The following is a 6,770-nucleotide window of genomic DNA, read 5'->3' as shown; positions in this document are numbered from 1 at the left end:
TTACAAGAAAGCTTTCGCCAGATGCAGGTGAACCACCAAAGAAGTATTGAAGAAAAGGAAAAACAGCTGCAGACGGTGCAAGAAATGCACAAGGATGAACCCAAGCTGACGGAGTTTATTTCAGAGTCCATCGGCTTGAACGACCAACTGTCACAGCAACAGTAAGATATGGTCCGCAGAATATCACAGTGGAGGCATTTTTGTGAGCTAAGCGACAAGATCACCAGCCAGGTGGTGGAATTGCAGAATGACTATGACCAGGCCAACAAGAGAGTAACAGAATATCTGGCTTGGAAAAATGACGAGGAAGGGAAAAGAGCAGGGGCACCCAAGATTAATGAGAATCATAAGGAACTGCTCTTCAATAAGTGGGATGAACAAATCACACAGGCGGAACAGGCAGCAGAGTCAGCGGCGACACAGGCGAGCATACTTATCGACTATGTAAATGAAAATTTACACAGGGCCAATTTGATTTCAGAGTCCACCCCGGGGTACTTACCAAGCGCGTTACAGTTGGAGGCAGAAGGCACAGGCAAACGGGAAGACAATTCAGGCATTGGCTAGACTAAACTGGGAAAGTTATTGGACTTACTTAGTTAAACCCCACAGCCAATGCATGACCGTAAGATGCATCATGAACGCGGCCGAGAAAGTAGCGCCAGCTCTTATGGATGTTGTTTTCGCAGCCCAGTTAAGCACAGAAGTCGGCCAACCGACTCTTCTCAAGCCCATGCTTGAAAACTGCAATTTCAGAGACCAAATTAAGAAGTAATCTCATTTAGAAAGTTGTTTTTTCTTGCTTTTTGTTTTACTGAATTAGAAAAAGGGCGGTCATTTGAGAACCGTGTCCTAAATTTTGTAATAATAGTATTATTAGGATTAGATAGTAGTATTTCAACCCTTCTCATTGCATTGGAGAAGGGTCCAGAAATTTGTCAAAAACTTGTCCTCAGAACATGCACTTCTGCACCCTCAGAGGAGGTTTTGATGAATGGAAGGATCGTGATTTATTTATGTTTGCATTCTTATGTCTGCTACTGATGTTGCACTTCTGTACTCTTGGTAGATATTAGAAGCAAGTAGAGATAGATCGTTATTGCTTGAAGTCTGTGAGTAAGAATTAGTCATAAATGGTACTTTTATCTCTTGATTAATTTCTACTTGTATTCCCAGAGCGATATACAGCTCATATTGTTTGCATGTTAATGTATGAACACATGGGTTATCATTTGGCACTTCTGTACGGTGGACTTATCGATTTATGCTTGATATGCGAACGATTTGATTATGCGATATGTCATTCACAACTGTTTTGTTTAACTTCTTAGGCAGAAGAGTTCATCTTAAACGGTTTATATTCTTATAATGGCTGAATAATCTTTATTACCAGTTATTGTATGAAATCTTTTTAGATTGCATAATGGAAGAAATATATATCCCGGGTTAGTGTAGATCTTGTGTGTTATTTCCATTAAATTATAGTAGTTTAGATTCAAGTTTGCAAGTCAGATTTACATTAGTTGTAGAATGTCTTTAGAACTAACATAAACAAACTCTACACACACACACACATCCCACGCATCGGGAAGCTGGTCCCGTTATCCCCAGTCGGACCCGCTACTCCAGACGGGCAAGGAGCCGCCAACCAGGTTCCGGACCGGGTGGGTATCCCCCTTGTTGTTGACCCGACTTCGGGGCCCTCAACACCGCCCGAAAAGCGGTATCCTCTTTCCTCCTAACTTCCACGTGTCATTTGAAGATTGGAATCAGGGCCATCCTCACAATACCGGTTACCAATTATGACCCCTTCCGAAATACCATCCAGTTTTGTGTTTTACGGTGATTTTCAATATAAACCGAGTTTTGCTTGTGGGACTTATTCTATGCATAAATTTAAAAATCAGGGGCTGATTCTTTCATGTTTGATGTAATAAATGTTTAATAGAGGCGAGACTTATGTTTTAAAGAATTTTTATAAGAATGACTGATGTCTATTATTTCTGCAGGAAAGGAGTAACGGATGCATAAGTAGATCCGGAGAACCCTTATATGTGGATGTGTTCTGTTGAAAGAGTCGGCCTTTGGCATTCTTAGTCAGTTTCCAGGTGTTTCTTGCGTATTTCGAAAGCTAAACTGCTCCAGATCTCATCATGAAGAGATGACACACAGTCATCCTCTTCATTTCCCCAGGAAATGAAGCGTTCCAGTGACCGGAGACTCCTTCTACGTGTCAGCAGTGACACCGATGGCTCTACCTCTGTGTATTCTAATCAGTATGTTGAAAAGAATAGGGGAAGATGAAATGTCAAGGGGCCTGATGCATAAATACTACCTCCAGATAGGAGAGAAGGGCTTTTTGTTTGGAGAAAACAGTTTTGATTTATTGTGAATAAAGAGGACTGTTTGGTTCGAGAAGGAGCTTGTTGTTTTCCAATTTGTTTCCCCTTTATCTTATATATTTAGAATCACTGTGTTGTTGTTGGTATGAAGTCAAATGTGATTTGCTTTGTGCACATTGATAACTAACTCTTCATGGTTATTCCTGGTCATTTGAATGTGATTCAATAGCATTAATAATTCATGGAAGGTTGTTGATTCCAGACTTGTTAAACATTAGTTGCAAGTGTTATTTGTATGGAAAGGAATGTATATTCCTGTATAAGTAATGGCATTGCAATTAGGATTTAATACAACCTTGTTCTTAAGTGGACTAGTAATTGATTCATTTGGACTTGGGATTTATGTATGGTGTTTAACCTCCTTTTTGTTTTGCTCCTGCAGGATAGACTAGGATAATTAGGACTAGATTAGAGTAGTTAGAAATAGTGTAGATAGGATTTAATACATAGTGGTTAGCTGTTTTATTTTGTTGATTTAATTGAAGTCTTCTTCCCAAAAGCAATCTTTCAACACCCAATACAGTTCACGGGGTCCCTTAAAACTTGTTGGAAGTAGCCATCCCAAACGAAATAAGGCCTAATTGGGGTATGTGATCGGGTTAGTTCCCCTTTGTTGGTATAGCGAAAATTCACCATATCAACAAATTGGCGCTAGAAGGAGGGCCTGAACCTCCGTCCACAGCTTTTCAAGATTTCATCTATAAGTGCCACGCATGGATTCAAAAAGATTAATACATGGATTATGAAGGTCGAAAAGACCCTTCCTCTTATTCGGAAAAGCCTCATTTCAAAGCAGAGACACTGTGGGAGTATCCTATCACTCAAGAACAACCAGTCAGAAGACTTACTCGGGCTTACGCTCATTCCCTATCACAACTCCCTATCTTTCAATCTTTACCTCTGACAGCAAAAAGAAAACCAAGGGTCTATCACATAAACGAAGAGACATCTGCAACCCCTTCTCTTGAAGATATTGTGCTTGATTCTTTGTAGAGTATCAACTCTCCTTGGGAAGAAATCCCTGAGGATTCCCCGTCTGAGGGCAATCCCTAGCCTGATTTGGAAAATCCTAACGAAGAAACCCTCAACCAAAACATCCCTATCCTCGATATGGCTAATATTCCTCAACCGGGTGGAAACCAACTCCCACCTCCTCTAGGAGCACTGCCTCCCTGGCTCGCTCAGGATGTCGTGGTGATACCTGGGCAGCAACATCCCTTACCCAAGAATGCAGAAAAAGTATTGCCTAAATTCAACCCTGAGCGAGGAGACACCATTGAAAACCATATTAATTCATTCTTCCTGGCCGTGCACATGCTGGGGGTAGTTGATGAAGATATAGTTTGTCGCCTATTCCCTTTTACCCTGATTGGTGCAACTTCCACATGGTACTTTAGCTTGAGAACAGGATCAATCACTTTGTGGGCTGCCTTTCAACAGGCCTTTTTAGACAAGTATGGCGATGACAAAACCCTTGCGGCCTTAGTTCTAGAACTATCCCATTTGAAAATGGAAACCAAAGAAAAGGTCAAGGATTTTAACATCCGGTTCAACACCTTGTTCAACAAAATCCCAGCCACCACTAGACCTACTGAGGAGGTGCTCATGGAATTCTACATCACTGCTCTCCCTGTCCCTACTGCGATGTGGGTCAAGAGGAGTAATGCACAAACCTTACAAGGTGTTATCGATGAAGCAGTAAAAGTTGAGAATGAAATGCTCAGTCTCACAGCATGCCACCCTACAACTGGAGAAAAGAAAGCCTCTCAAGCATCCAAGAAGAATAATGGGAGTGATAACAAGGGGGTTGAAACCAAAGAAAAGGATACCACAGATGTAGAAGGTCTGCATTGGATCATTAAGAAGTTGAAAAATACAGTCATTGATATGAAAAGGAATTTTGGAGAGAGTACAAGCGGGAGTGGAGGAGAGTATAACAACAGAAAACCTTTCAAACCTTTCTATCGTAAGAAGGCAGAAGGTGGTCATGGTCCACTTGCACTGCCTACTCCACCCAATGAAGGGAATTTAAATATAGAAGAGCTTGCTCTTATCGGATCGCTCCTTAACCAAGAAGAACCTATAGTAGAGCTAGAGCCAGAACAAGAAGATGAGGAAGAATACCAAGTAGAGGAGCCCTTGGAAGAAGAATCTCAAATCAATGTACTGTGGGATTTCTATATAAATGAGAATGATGATGACCAAGGAGACAGAATGGTAGAGATCCACACTAATGAAATCCACACATGAAGCAAGGGGCCACTTACGGGTGTGATGAATCCTGTAGATCAAAGCAAGAAAGATGTCTGCCCTATGAAGGCATGCACTCCCAAAGTCCCTGCTGATAAGGGTAGATCTAGTGGTCAGTCCAAGAATACCCCAGTAGAAAAACATCTAGAGAAAGAAAATGCATCTCCCGCTGCAGTAAAGGCGACTCAAAATGGTAAGCTCCCTCCTAAGAGTGTAAAAACCGGTATGTTCACTCTGCCCTATCCTATTTATAACATTGATTACAATATTGTGGATGATCTTAAGAAATTTAGGGCTAATATCACATACTTTGATTTGTTGAAATTAACGCAGCAAAGAGATTTTCTCTTGAAAGCTATGAATGAGCAGAACTGCAAAACTCCCACCATCCCGAGCAGCCAAACCCAAAAGTCAGTCTCTAGACCTGTTAGTACTCCCAGCACAGCCCAAAAGCCAGTAGCCATGGAAGCCACCCTATCAAAAATGAATCGAAAACCCCAAGATGTCAGTGCAGCCATGATAGGGAGGAAATCTAAATCCATGACTCCACCTTTCCTTATCACATTTGAAATCCTCAACATGAACATACACAATTGCTTGGTAGATTCTGGTGCCTCGTCCACTGTGATTCCTTATGTTGTTGCCAAAAGACTGCATGTGATACCCAAGAAAACTAGGACTCGAATTATGCAATTAGATAGGACAAATGTGAAAGTGATTGGGGAATTGAAAGATGTGTTGATTTGGATGGCTGCTAAACCACAGTACACACAAGTCATTGATATAGGGGTAGTCGATATACCTGAGCCTTATGGAATACTGCTTAGTAGGGATTGGTTAGCAAAGCGCAATGGATATTTCTCAACTGATTGGTCCCATCTCTTGCTGCCTCAGAAGGGAAAAGGTGATATGCTGAGAGTTGATCAAGAAAGATACATGAAGTATGTGGTAATGGAACTAAATGGTCCCAATGAACCTGTAATATTTACCAACTCCATCCTTGGGAACTATAGTTTCAATGTTTATGCTATAGAAACCTATTTTGGAGAATTCCATGCAGAAATAGTTGAAGAAACTTTGACATACACATAGTTGGAAACTCCCTCCCATAATCCAACTGATGAACTATCCTATATTATAGTAGATGATAGGACTAATTTCGTAGATAGCAGTTCAATTAATGTAGCATTAGATTCTTTATTTTGGAAACTCTATTTTGATGGCTCTAACTGCCTTGAAGGTGTAGGTGTTGGGAGCATTCTTATTGACCAGCAAGGGAACCAACATTTGATGGTCAGCCGGTTGGAGTTTGCATGCACCAACAACACAGCAGAATATGAAGGCTTGCTGCAAGGCCTGAAGAAAGCCATTGATATGAAGGTAAAAAATCTTAAAGTCTTTGGTCACTCACAGATAATTGTGGATCAGGTAAGGAAGAGGATACACTACAATTCACCACACCTGGTAAGGTACCAACATGAGGTATGGGGCTTAATTGACAATTTCTATTCTTTTAATATCACACACATACCTTGTTGTGGGGAAAAGTATCCAACACGGAATGACCCTATCCCACTCTAAGGGTGATAGTTCCTTAGCAACAGCTGAAGCAAAGCTATCTAAAGTTACTTCTTTATGACATGCAAGAGATGAAAGGAAGAGATCCACTTACTGATGTCTTGCGCAAATGGTCGATCCAATCTCCTCTATTTGCCGCTCGCTCCCAGCTCCAAGTCTTCTCACGGGCCCAGCTACACGAGATCCTGCGAACAAGACAAGAAAAGGAAAGCTACAAGAAGCATGCATTCATAATTGATTCAAGGATTAGCATAAATCAAATACGCAAGTAAGACAATACACCATTGAAACACATGCGAATAGAAGAACCTCAAATGCTTTATTAATATAAGGAAGTAAGGTTCAGGCGGTGATACAACCGTGAGAGGTCCAATCCAGCATCACCTTCCCGACGGAAAGAAATCTCCTCTTCACCTCCCTCATGCAATCACCCAATACTCTCAACTGTAAACCAACAGCAATTCTTTGCACAAAATTCCGGCCTCTAGATCCCATGGGATGAGATCCTTATATAGAGTTTTGGAGTGAAGATAAGTCAGC

This window comes from Pinus tabuliformis, chromosome 1_2 (genome assembly GCF_031772625.1).
Source record: "Pinus tabuliformis cultivar Carrire ecotype Pingquan chromosome 1_2, CPIR1, whole genome shotgun sequence".
Classification (NCBI taxonomy): Eukaryota; Viridiplantae; Streptophyta; class Pinopsida; order Pinales; family Pinaceae; genus Pinus; species Pinus tabuliformis.
Note: the sequence above shows the minus strand (reverse complement) of the source record.